The following is a 14,247-nucleotide window of genomic DNA, read 5'->3' as shown; positions in this document are numbered from 1 at the left end:
AATATATAATAGCTGTAGTGAACCTTTAAGAAGCTCCATATTAGCTTTAGCATTAGTCGTGTTCCTGAATTAGCCTGTTTTCTGCTCAGCTAGAAAACAAAAACAATAATAAATCACTTGAGTAACTTATGAATAACTTTCTAAAAGTTTTCATTTGCCTTTAAATTGTCTCTATCATAAAGTAGAGGCTTGGTCTTGAGACAAAATGTAATATACTAGCTATAGTAAACTTTGTAGATGCTGCATGTTAGCTTTAGCATTGGTCAAGTGCCTCAATTTGGCATTTATCCTATTCAGCTAGGAACCAAGTACTAACAAATCTACTAAGTGACTTCTGAATAACTTCTTAAAACATTCTCTTTCTCAACTTTAACTTTTCGCCCCTAAAAATATATGTTGTTAGCAGAGAAGACGTAATCGAACAGACTCAATACATTAAGAATTAAATGTAAGAATGAATGTAGGAACTTTGAAAGCATGGGGAAGCAGAAATAATGAAAGAAATGGCCCCAATTTTCCCCCAAGGTCATAGCTCAAGCAGTCTGTGAACTTTGCGAGTACTAGCATCCTGTTCAAGGAACAGTGGTTGGTAAAAGATCGAAAAAAAACATGATTTAATCTCAGCTTTTAAACTAAAACAGACGAAGATTCCTGAAAAAGCTTGATAACTTTGGTTGCTGTACTTTCAAGTTTGCCTTTACAGCAGCCTTTCCATTCCAGGCTCTACTCCACGTACGAAACCCTTCCTGAAGCAGTCACAGGTATTGACCAAAGTTGAGTGATGCCAGAGCAACCTATTGACAGTTTGAGATAAAGCCTTAAGAGGATGGATGGTTCTGTTGTTACAATTCCTTCTCTCCGACCTTATAAATACATCTTTGGTGGAACTTTGTGTTTGAAACTCCTGACACCCAGTCGAACGCTCCCTTTGGTTTGCTAGCAGAGCGGTAACAACCCTTAACTCACCAACGTCTTTTCATGGCCGGCCCTTTTGTTCTTCAACATAAAAGGAGAAGTCTCTACACGGAGAGGCCGGGAGACACTTTGAATAACACGCTGATCAATAAAGACCATCTAGCACCGAGATAATGTTGGGAAATTTAGAGTGCGGGTTGTTGAAGTGTCATCGATAGCGCTCTCAGTGAGAAAGAGTTCGTGCTGTAGGTCATCCTCTGCAGTTATGTCAGGCCGGCGATACAAATGTTCGCTTTGATGGGGTTCAAAGCTCGGGAGGAACTTCAAGAAGAGTGAATTGTCTTGTAAATGGAAGGTTGATGGTTTGAATCTTGAACCAGTGGTATAAATCTGGGAAATGTGAATACAAGGGGAGTCGAGGAAGGTGTTTAACCCACAGTTGCTCCTCGGAAGTTGCTTAGCAGCAGGGGGCTGGTGGTGTGAGACAACCGACCGTCTTTGGGTCAGATCTGGATCACGAGGAAAATAAGACAGACAACTATAATAAGGAAAATCTCCTGTGTGGCTTCTTTTGTTCAACCAACAAAGGGAACAATGTCTCAACATTCCTTATTTAATCTGTTTTGGAAGTATATACATCAGTATGAATATATCCACCTCTTAAATAGCTTTATTGACGTACAACTATGAGAACAAGTTGGAAGCATTTAGTTTACTTCATAGTAGAGCTGCTTCGAAGGATCACTTTCGTTGGCGATTAAAACTTCCAGAAACCCAAAGTGGCATCTCAAAATTCCTTCTTTTGACAAACCAACAGTTCAAAACCCAAACAAAATGTCAAAAAGCAGGAAATTCCCACCAAATCTCCAAAAATGATTAATCGATTAATCAAACATTTGGCGATTAATCTTCTATCAATTGATTAATCATTGCAGCTCTACTTCAACTTTGGACTGTAATTTCTTTAAATGTAATGAACAATCAGAATAGATAACCAAAAGTCTTGTTGTCCTCTTTAAATCTAGAAGTCAGATCCCACTCTGCAGGCCTCATAGAGCGTCTACTGAGGGCAAGCTCTGCTGAGTGCGGAGGATATCAGCGTTATCGCCCGCTCCTTTCACTCTCCCCATGATGAGCTGTGCTGCCGAGTGTGTTGTTGCCTAATTCCCTCTAACTACAGCCCTGTGTAATCACATACCCCAATTAACCAGCTCGGCTCCCGGTTTCCTGCATCGCGCACGCCGCCCCGTCTCCTCGCCACGCCGCGTAATTAGCTTTCATCTGAGAATGAAAAGAAAGGAGCACCTCAGCAATTGTGCCGCCACTCTCTCTTTTCTCCCCATCTCTACCCATCTCTGCTCCTCATATCATAATGGCCTGCAATTTCAATCAGATGGATTTTTATCGCTGACACTAAGGAGAATTGGCCCTCATCCTAGTCCCTCCTTCGAACCCCCCCCAAACAAGCAACCTGCCTCATTTGATAGCTTGTGAGACAGCTATCAAGCAGAGTCCTTGTTGTGACTGGGAGGTCTTAGTTTGATATTTACAAAGGATTTAATTCCCTTTTGTGGATCTGTGTGGCATAATGCAAGGATCAGGTTCGACATGTTCCAAAAAGGTGCGGTAATAATTAAATTAGATCCACATAAATGGGGAAAAGATTTTTGGTTTTAATCAGTTTGTTGGTTGGATTTGGTTGTGCAATTTGCCATTTTCCCACGAAAGATTTCCTAAAAAGAGAGATCATTTAAGTTGCATCCATCATTTGCATTCTGTCTTTTAGGATCCAATTGGTACCATTATTTTACAGTATAACAACACCTTTTAAGTTGCCCAATTCCTGACGAAACTGCATTCACTTTTTGCCTTTTTTAAATCTTAAAGCCTTAAAAATCCAAACTGGTACAAGTCTGCTGGCTTTAAAGTAGAACCTGTCATTGTTGCGGCTTTTGCTTCATATAATCACAGGGCAAAGTGCTTGCAATGGTGGAAAAACTTCCGTTAGCTCACAGTTTGGCAAGAAACTTCCCCGCAGACGAAGAGCGAGATGATTACATTAAGAAGTTATCAGCGGCGTGACTGCTCCTCACAGGTACAGTGGTAATGTGACACGGACACCACACGTTGGTGTCACTAGGAACAGTTCCAGCTGGCTGAATCATTGTTCAGTCATACAAGTGAGAAGCCTGTTAATGATACAGCCCTGACATTTAACATATAATATGGTGTCTCAGCCGGATCTCTCTCAGAGGCGACTTACAGGTGGAACGAATCAGAGATTTTTAGCTCCAGAACATGGCAAAGATTGTCTGGTTTCCTGGTTCTTTTTGCTTATTCTCTCTGTCTCTTCACCACCATCCCCCTCCTTTCTCTCTCAGCCTGTTTGTTCTCTTATCTCTCCTTGTCCTGAACGAATCGATGAGGCGCTCGTTAGCTCAGGGATGTTCATCGCAAGGGCTTGCTAGGAGAAGAGATTGGCCTAGAATGGAGGGAAAATGTGTGAATGGGGCAAACAGAGGAGTGTTGTACAGTTAAACACGCTAGGATGCATTCAGAAGCCTTGTCCACTTCCTGTCAAATTAAGTTGGATCTGAAGCCTTATTAGCATGATGTTGGTGATATTCAGGAACCCCATCCCAAAGTATAGAGGGTTAACTACGCAAAGTCTACAATTTTTGTTGCAGTTTACAGGTATGCTAGCTGCTTCTTAAGGTTGTACTTGGCTATAGTGTTGCTTAAAGCTAAATGCTAATGCCAGCATGATAACAGCCAAATCAGCAATGGCAATATATTGGCAATCAACTTGGAAAGAGACAGAAAAAAGTTTGGTAGCAGGACCAGCTGAGTTCACAGACTTGGCATCCCATCATGTAGAAAAATGGCGGATAAAAGTAATTATTGGGTCTGGATTTTTTAGGTTGTAACCACACCCAGACTGACCTGGATTAGTTCTGAGATATAAACTACAAGACATCTTTGTAGCGTCCATGTTTCATCCACATTGGAACTTTTGAACACACCATAAGAGAAGGATCAACTTCCAGAGTCAAAAAACGGGACCATCCAAGGAGCACATGATTAAGGTGAGTAATGAACCAAAGGTTTAGACAAAGTTAAATTTTCCATGACATTGGTGATGTATGAAAAGTCTTTCCTTGGGGTAACATGTATGTCAAGGCCAAATGTAAAAGCAATCCATATGATACTTTATGTAGACGCCTAAAAAGTCACAAGTGTATAAAAGACATGGCCATGAAAAGACGTTGGACGGTTGAGTTAAGGGTTGTTACCGCTCTGCTAACAAACCAATGGGAGCGTTCGACTGGTCGTCACTGGTTTCAAGCACAAAGTTCCACCAAAGATGTATCTATAAGGCCGAAAGGAAGGAATTGTAACAACAGAACCATCCACCTTCCAAGAGATTAAGGGGATAACCCTTGAGGCCATGAACTTCTGTTCATTCCATGGAACCAAAGGGGACCAGCCATTAGCGCTGCTACCGATGACAGATACCCTACATCCAAACATTAATATGAAACTCCATTTGAGTGTTGCTTTTGTAATACTTCTCTTTGAGTCGCAACTTCCTGCTAAAAACAAGAAAAAAACGGTGGTTGTACTCAGTGATGAAGCAGTTTTGTCACATTTCATTAAAACAATGTTTTTTCACCCACTCGCCATTTCACATGAGCGGAGCTGGCTCGCATACAAACTAAATATCGCTTCATCAACGGGGGGGTAAAGACGCGAGAGGCCGTCAGAGCATGAATATGGATCTGAAGTTTGAGGGGGAGAAAGTGGTTATAGAATCATTTGTTATTTCAACACAATTTCCACTGAATAATGTTTCCATTTGGTTGGATAATAGCATCCACAAACTTTGTACAAGTACAGAACTGATCTGTGTTTCTGTGGCGATCAAGGGCAGACATGGACAGATAGACACGGGTATACTTCCACTTCTTCTGCCTCTGATGCCATTACTCTCTTAACCGAATGAAAAACAATGCGGGTAAACATATTTATGCAATTGATACGCTCTTTCAGTTTCAAGAGATTGTGTTTGCCAAGCAATGCATTCATTTTTCATTAGTGCTCCTCTCTTCTCATATAATTTATACAGTGGTTTGCCATATCGTGCTTTTGGAATCTCGCTACAAGGTGTGTAGGAGGGTTGATCCTGTGGTGTTAGCTTTTGATATCGTTCAATCAGCACAAAGTAAGTGGGATGAACATGTAAAGGAGAGCTTTTAACATCTTAATTCTTTAAGCCTGTCCAAATGGGATATTTTTGGGCATTTGAAGGAGCACAGAACAGCTGGTGCATCTTTGTGAATACAATTAGCTTCTTTGTTACCTTTGGATGAAAAAAGGTTTCATTGGAAGTGGGAGTGATTTAAGATTAGCACTCCTATCCCTCATTTGGTGAATGCTGACCTTGGTGTGTACATAAAAAACAAGAATTGAGTTGTTAGCTTCGATTAAAACACAAAACAACAGAAAACCGTATCACAAAAAGATCCACCACTTCTTGGTGGTTCCAAATTACTACCTCACTTCCATGAGCATAATTTGTACACACTATGTGAACACTCATCATTGTATCCATTTGTGTTTGCTAACATCTCAATCCAAACCATAAAAAGAACAGAAAAAGTGGAAATCGCCACCATGACATCACTCAATGGTTTGAAGACCATTTTAAAGCCTCGACTTTGGGTTGCGATCTTGGTTTTTGGAGCCATAAGTGACCATAATTGGAGTAGAGGGTGGACAGGTTGCGGTGACAGTGACTTGTCAACCATAATGTTGCCATGTCCTAAATCATACCCTGCTTTTTCATCTAGTTTCCTCACACACAAAAATTGCAAAGATTTTGGAGCCAGAAGTGACCGTCATTGGAGGAGAGGGTGGACAGGGCTTGGTGGTAGCAACTTGTCAATCATAATGAAGCCATGTCCTGAAGCATACCCTGCTTTATCGTCCATTTTCCTCTAACTGGACCATTAATTACGCAATGAACATCATGCTAAGTTGAAGAAGACTTCAAACTGGCAATGGGGACCATAAACATATTAAGAAAATGTTTAGTAGGGGGCAAAATCAACCAAGAAGAAGGGTCATTTTATCATATTTTTTCTATACAATCAGATTCGTTTTTGCAGCCAGTGGAGTCGCCCCTTCGGTCCATTAGAAAGAATGCAGGTTTAAGAGACTTCCCCATTGGCGTCACAGAGGCAACATCTACTTTAATAGCATCTACACTTTTGCGAAGGTTGTCGGGATGGTCCAAAAAGTTGTCGGGATTGGGTTGAAGTCAAATTCTTTCACACCAAACGAAGAACACCATGTTGTTATGGACCTAAACTGGTTGGGACACTCATGTGTCCTCTAGAAGCTTTAAAATAAAGACCAACATTTCACTTTATGGTCCTGAAAGTGTCAGTGCGTCACCTTACATTTATTTCACTGTTTCAGTTTTATTTAGTAGATCTTAACTCCACCTGAAGCCACACTCAGCTACAGCGAATGCCTCGTCTGGGCCTACAGCCAGCATCATGCCAAGTAGCAAGAACTCCCTCAAATCAACACGGTGTTGGCATGAGAGTGACGGCGACTCCTCTTCCCTCTGAGGTTTGCACACAGAGGAAGAGCTTATCCTCTTAATAAATAAACCTGGAACCTAAAATCACAGGAACACAGGCGGGATCACTGCTGCACCTCTCTGCACTCCCCTCCTCTCCTCTCCGTCAGAGAGGGATTATCCCTTTCACTTAGCGCGCACGCTGCTAATTTCTCCTGCCAGGTTCAACTCCCAGAATGCACCAGGGAGATTGGCTGTCTCTGCTTCTGTTCTTTCTTTCTCCTCTCTCCTTGTTGCCAGTCTCTCTCTCGCTTGCTCCTTCACTCTCTCCTCCCTCTCCATACCTGGCTCCCTGACTTGTTTTATCTCCCGGCTGGTGGGAACACAAACCCCAGTGTTTCTTTCTCCTCATCCTCTTCTTTGATGGTGTTTTACGAATTCACTTGGCAGGCTACAGAACCGTATTCCTGGGACTCAAGCTTGCACACGTGTGCCTGAAAACAAGATTAAGGTGCATAGCTCTCGTAAAACAGGTGTTGTCAGCGTCTAACAGGTTGAATTTTCCCTTTTCTTACCTGATTAAAGCCTCATTTTATGACTCACAAGACAGTAGATATTGGTCTTTAGCACCTATGAGATTGAGCTGGGTTATTATCCGTCTTACTCCGCTCATGAAAAGTCTTCCTCGCAAAGATGTTTTAGCTGCAGAAGTCTGACTTTCTTTAAACATGCCTGCTGAACTTCTGCCGCCATTTCATTGTAAAAAAGGACATTTGGTTAAATACTTTTTAACACAGTTTAATGCTGTTTTAATGTCTCTAGCACCATTGCAAAACAGTTGTTCTCCTTGTATGTACAGGCCAGCTAGTCAAAATTGCTTTCTCCTGGCCTGTATTTTTAATACAGTTAGATCCATTAAACAGGTATAACATTACATGGTTTGCTTATAAGATGTTACGCATTACAAATCAATTAAAGGGCCAACAGTATAGCTTAGATCAGGCCACCTCGAGCAGATACAATAGTACAATGTTTCTAGTGTTGTAATAATGTAATAAGGCTTATTTAAGTTATAATATTCAGTAGAAGACGAGAAAATGGATACCACTCTTACATATATTCATGGAGGATGAAGCAACAGCCAGTAGCTAGTTCCGTTAGCATAGCTAAGCGTAAAGAGTTAAGCTAGCCTATGTTTTAAAATGATGAAATTCTCATACCAGCACTTTAACCTCACTTGTGAACACATTATGGCTTGTTAATTTATGTTTGTAAGAATCTTAACAGTGTAAAACCCTCAAGTGATTTAAAGGTGATCATGTGCTGCACAGGCTAGCTGTTTAGCAGTTCTTCTAAGCTAAGCAGCTGCTAGCTTTAGCCTTGTGATTTATGCTTGGGAAAAAGTATTTCTAGATCTAAAACTGCTGTATTTGTTTTACTTAAGCACATTTAAACGTTTTTTTTTTTTTTTTTACATTGTTAAGCTTATATTTGTACTCAAGGGAAGAATTTTAATATTTCAGCTAATGCTAAATGTGTGTGAGGTCAAGAGCTAGTGTGTAAGAGTACAGAGGTCAACACCTTTCAAGAACGTAGAGGGACAAGGACACCAATAACTTTTGACTATTCCACTGCATGTCCCATCAACCCCATGGCACTCTGGGAAATTACATTACTGCTCAGGTAGCCAGGAAGGCACCCTCTATCTAACCTTAGCCATTTGTACACTTCTCAGTATGAGTGTACGGGTGCATGTACACAAGTTTATATCTTTCCTTTACCTCTGAAATGTATGTATCTGTATCCTGTGAGTGTTTACTCAGCTCAGTCTCTCACCTCCTGCTAATTCTCACACCCTGCTGATGAAATCCATAGAGCTGCACGTCGGGCTATAAATCGTATAATCCAGAGGATATATAGAAGGTGTCATGGTTTTCATGCTTCCTCAGCAAGTTTAGTTTAAAGGCAAATCGCAAGGGTGAGCTCAGACAGCAAAACAACAGACATTTGACAATTCACACAAACACTGGGGGGCTTTTTCTTCATATTGTGTTATGACTTTACCTGTAATCCAAGCTAGCTAGCATGCAGAAAGCTATAGCTAGCATGGAGAAAGCTGGAAATATGAAGGCTTTAGCTAACTTTAGCTTGTTTTACAAGTTAGCTAATACTCGATGGACATTTTCTAGACCAATTATAGTATTTCGTGGTCTAATGCATGCAAGCTGCTTTAATCAATATTTTTACCATCCGACCTTTTAGTAACCCATAGCTTGACTAAGCTAGCTGCTAGCTAGCAGAGCTGCCGGAGCATATTCCAGGCAAAGAGGCAGTCAAAGCTGTGTCCCAATCCAGGGGCTGCAGCCTTCGAAGGAGGCGGTGTACAGAGGATGCGCCATTCATAGCCTACGTAGACTGTGGTCTACAGAGGATTTCCTGTTTGCCACCCTTACCCTTGCGTCACCAAATGCCACTCCTGTCGCCTCGCAACAGGTAGCTAGCGGGCTAACTAGCTAGCATAACTAACTTCACGTAACTTACCCTAATATTTTAAAGATAATTTGCCGTGTAAGAGTCCGCCATCTCTTTTGAAATGGTACGCAATGAATCTCGTGATATGTTGGGCCACGTAAGATGCTCCTGATGGATCCTTCGTGGCCCGGGAAAAGGAGGATGCATTTGTCGGCTGCATCTGAAGGAGCCTTCTAAGTGTGACAACCTTCGAAGTGCTGCTGTGATGGGCTTCCGAGGCTGCAGCACCTGGATTGGGACACATCTATTGAGACCAAAGGAAAACTAGCTCAGTAGAAATGAATGCTAATGTCGCACCATGTCTGCTGGATGTGTATAAAAGTTTGTTGTACAGTTACTAACTTAGAAGGTGTCAAAATCAATCGCGAAAACGTGTAACTTCACATAATCTAACATACATGGTTGGCCAGGTGTTCTGTTGTAAAATAAATGCCTTTTTATGGACTATATTTCTAATCTGGCACTTGCCCTGGCTACATTTGTACCTAATATGACAGGAGTACATTAAATGAAACTGAATGAAATCATTGTGGCTTCCTCTCAGTGTCATCCATGGCTGACCTGGCCTTTTTTCCTCCCATCCCTTGAATACGCTTCCTCCCTCTGCGTCCCTCTTTCTCTCCCTCTCCCTCTCTTTGTAAACCTCCGTACGTGAACGCATCGGGCATCACAAGTGTTGCTGCCGTCACCGCCGCCGTTATCCCGTCTCTCCCCGGCTGCTGCTGCTGCTGCTGAGCTGTTTGTTTAGGAATCTGGGCCCGAAAATTGTATTCCATCGACCATGCTCGCTATCAACACACAATTATCTGGGTTAATCATGTGGAACTGTGGCAAATTCACCTGGGGCTCAGGAACTAATGACATTCGCGTCTGGCCCTGCTTTAGTGAAATGGCCCCGGCACCTGCAGCAGGAACACGGAGATTGCCAAAGAAAATTTGGTCTCATTTCGTCCTCCGCAACCCCTCCCCCCTCACCCACATCCTCCCCTTTTCTACCCACCCTTCCCCCTTTCCAATCTCTCTCTCTCTCGTCTCATTTCTACCCCACTTTGCCCTTAAATTTGTAAATCTTTCCTCCTCTGCTCCCCCTTTTTTTTTTTTGTTTCTCTCGCACCTTATACCGAGGGAGACCCACATTCGCGGAATCATCGCACCCAATCACAACATCACGGACGAACGTCAATCTTCACGCCTCTTGTATAATCACTATATTTCCAGCTTTCGCTACCTGTGTAACACCTGAACAGTCGACGGTGGAAAGTGAGGAGGTGACGCAGAAGACGGAGATGATATCTCGCGACGAATTCGTGACTTCGGTTCCGGACAGACAGCGACTTGTGTTCTCGCTGTATAATTAAGAAAGTGATTGAGTGCAGTCAGCGGGGTGTTGATGCTCTTTCTCCATCACACGTTCTCTCCCTTCTTGCTCTCTTTTGTCTTTCCAACGCACACACAATCATACACACCGGAGTCATTTCAACTTAGAGGAAGTAGAGGAGCTCAATGCTCATAATTATACATCAATACAAACATATGTTTCCCAATCACAGATGCCATCCATGTGTGAAATGGGTGTCACACCGTTGGAGGTCTCATTATTCGTGAAGTGTGCGCGTGTCTCAACACTTTGGCTACCACCCACACCGGTCACAGTGACGATGTAATAAGCCTCCTCTGCTGGTAATCTCAAACAGGGCTTTTGCATGCCGGGCGTACTGTACCTCCAAATCTATTTCCAACAACCTTGATTCGATACGAGGTGCGAACGGATCCTCACTTCCTTTGGGGAACGCGTTGGTCAACGGTGACAGATTTGTCACTCCACTGGTCAGCACACGATGAGCCGTTCGCTGGGGATTTGTTCACACCTTTTGTGCTCATCAGTTGTCTTTTGGTGAGAAATAAATGACAATTGTGATGTTGTCACGCAGAACTTGTCTCCACACTCTGAAGCGTTGGCCGCGTAAAGAGCAGCCTGACTCAAAAGGACGTGGACTCCCAAGCTCTCCCACTTAGTGACGGCGTTTCCTCATTGCCTTTTTCAAACTACAAATTTTGGCGTCAAGTTTGGGCATTTCTTTGGCCAAGTTTTTAGTAACAAAACAGCCGCAGGACCCTGAAGGTCTCGGGGTTGGTGTGTTGTGTGTCTTAGATTGTGGTAAATGCAAATTTTTGAAGAATTGGGAGCATTTAGGCAAAGCAACTGAAGGAATACAGACATCCAAAAGGCCCTGCTCTACCCTGTGGTCAGAATTAAGAGGCAGGAAGATGCATAAGTGGGTGTGAAATCGCCTGAAACAGATTGAACCAAGATGTGGCCAAACAACTACAAAACACATCAACTTGTTCCAATCCAGAGGCTACATGAATCTGCTTTATAAAATGGACAAAGTTGAGGGGAAAAAGCGGGAGACAATAGCAGACAGACATAAAGTTTCTGAGGTCACCAAACACGCGCCCACAGTCATAGCATTGCTAGCTAACAGCTAAAGTAGGTACATTTGATATTTAAGATGAAAACTGCTTGAAGAGTTCAACAGACAAATTTGCCCCTTCATCAAAGGTTAACAACCTACAGAGCTCAATCTCAGGATGTAGATGGCACACAAATAAGGGAGCATTCACTGCTAGCTGCAGAACTAGCTTGCAGTTATGAGTCGTCACTTTGTTGGTTTTATTTGAATGTTACATCACAAATGACGCTATTGGTTACCGTTAACGCCAATCAATATCCATGACAAATCCCTCCTTAGCCTTCTGTTTTTAAAGGAAACAGATGGAAAATTAAATAGCATTATGCTAGCGGTTTCATTGGGCCTTTAAAGATTAGCTTAAAGAAGCAATTGGCCGCTGTCAGTCAAAGCTTGTGTTCTCTGTAATCGATAGAAGCAATTATATTGCGAACTGGCCCTTTAAAAACAGGCAAGAAAAGAAGCATTCTGCTGGCTGACCAAAGATTATTTAACCTCTATTCCTTTCTATACTTTGTGCCCTATTCGCTGCATTAAAGTTCAAACTGCTAACCATTTGTAAAAGGCCTTACAGTGGAGTTTGCTTACACGTTAACTTCACATAAAAGTTGCATCGTGTTGCCATTTGGAGCCCAACATCCACATAAGTAGCTGCCTTACTGAGCTTTAAATATCCCCGTCTGCACTTGCGACCCAAATATACACAGATGTGTTTGCATGCAGACGCGTTTCTGTGCCCGGAAATAAATTCAAGGCCGTGAATGTTGCGCTAATTGAAAAATGTTCACCAAAATAATCAAATTTAAAGCTTAAGAGTGCATTCGAGCCCACATAAGAAGACGGCACACACACAAACACAGGCAGCTTGCCTTGTTGCTCTGGAGTCCGTGACACGGTTTAACAGTCTCTCAGGATCCATAAAACGCCCCCGAAGGCTTCATATAATCTCTCTTTTTTTCCCCTCTGCTTAATAGGAGATAATACAAGCGCGCACCCTGATGAATCAATATGCAACAGCAGCTTTAGTTTGATAATTAATACCAGTGTCGGAAATAGATTTGTGATTTGGCAGGGCAGGTTTGATATGACTCCGGTCTGCCTTCGCTCTCGCTCTCCGCAGCCAGAGTCTCGTTCCACTCTGCATCCACATCCCATTGAACTAATCTCATTTTTTATATTTCAATAGCGCTAATTCTTTGACTAAAGCCTGTTATCTCATTAAAAGGCCCCGCGATGGGACTCGATGGCATCCTGACATCTGTATTCATTCCCCCCCTCGAAATTAGTCCTGACACAAATTTAATGAAAAAACACTCAGAACCGCGGAGATTAGACGTCATGCCGAGTGTCTCGGAAAGAAGGAAGGAAAAGGGGGAAAGAAAAAATCATCTTTTTAGTTTTGGTTTCATTTTTGGAAGGGTGGATTAGCACTGTTCGTTAGCGACTGCTAGCGTACTCGCTTGTTTTGTCTCTTTTACGCTCAAGTCGCATTGAGATACCGAGGAGCGCACTTACACTCCTGATCATTCTTTAAGGGTTACTTCTACGTTTTTAAGGCGGTAATTCAATATCAAAGGTAGGAAGTGGTGAGGCGAGACAATGAGAAGCACCCCTGGCCTTCAGTAGATAAACCAAGAAGCTCAAAGACTACACAGGAAGTGGATTCCCTCCAATCTGCAACCACCTAACTTCCCACCCAACCCAGCCTTCGCCTCCTCCCTTATTCCACCACCATCCTCCTCCTCCCCCATCCGGTGCCATCGCCCTCGTCAAAAGCCTGTGTCGGTTGCTGATAATTCCCTCTTGTTTGAAAAAAAAAAAAAGAGATGAAAGCGTTCACGGATGAAAGAAACTTGGATTTAATCTTTCTCGCCGTCTTCCGCTCTCTCTTCCAGTACACGGTGTTGATCGTTTTCTTTGGGGATGGGGAGAGGCGGAAGAAGCGGAAGAGTGGAGGAAATAAAAAAAACGGCGGAAAAGCCCATTTGGAGCGACGAGCACCAGGTGAGGAAAAGTGGGGAAGTGGTTCAATCGAATCAGTTTACCCTCTCTGAATGTACACACACTGACCTGATGGAAGAGTGGTCCGGAGAGGAGAGGGGGCAAAGATAAAGAAAAGCCGTTTTCCCTCCCGTGCCTCATTTGGCCCCTGCTACGATAAGGCCAGCGGCTCTCAGGTATCTGTAGTCACAAGGTAAGAGGCCTGTCATAAAGCGGAGATAGAAAGACTGCGGAATGGACTATGGAGGAAGAGGAGGAGTGGATGAAGTGTAGACAGGCTGTAAGAGGGATATTCACTCGGCGTATGAAGTAAGACAAAGAATTAAACGCTCAAATTGAATCCAGTTTGTCAGACATGGAGGGTCTGAGCTCGGATAAAAGATCCACTCTGAAGCAGATACACAAAAGCTACTTCTTTATTTAACAGCTGCAGTTGGCAAGCTTGTAAAGTAAGAATGCAGACAAACTATGGAATTAAATCAGAACGGGGGCTAAACTGGTAAGTCAAGACAGTTAGCAGACTTGGCAAAGGGCTAAGTCGAAAAAGCCTTAAATGAGCTAATATTTCTGCATTAATTAAAAACACTCCTGTTTTTTGAAGTCCCCTTATTTTCACGGATAATGTTTCCTCCATAAAAAAGTCTCTTTAAAGAAATAACTTGTTTTTTTAATGTGTTTTTATCATGGAAGACCAAAAAGGAACATTTTTACAGGTCTAAGATACATATGAGCTAGCAGCAG

This window comes from Semicossyphus pulcher, unplaced genomic scaffold (assembly GCF_022749685.1).
Source record: "Semicossyphus pulcher isolate SPU_LCO1_2020_fin unplaced genomic scaffold, fSemPul1.0.p SCAF_24, whole genome shotgun sequence".
Lineage (NCBI taxonomy): Eukaryota > Metazoa > Chordata > Actinopteri > Labriformes > Labridae > Semicossyphus > Semicossyphus pulcher.
Note: the sequence above shows the minus strand (reverse complement) of the source record.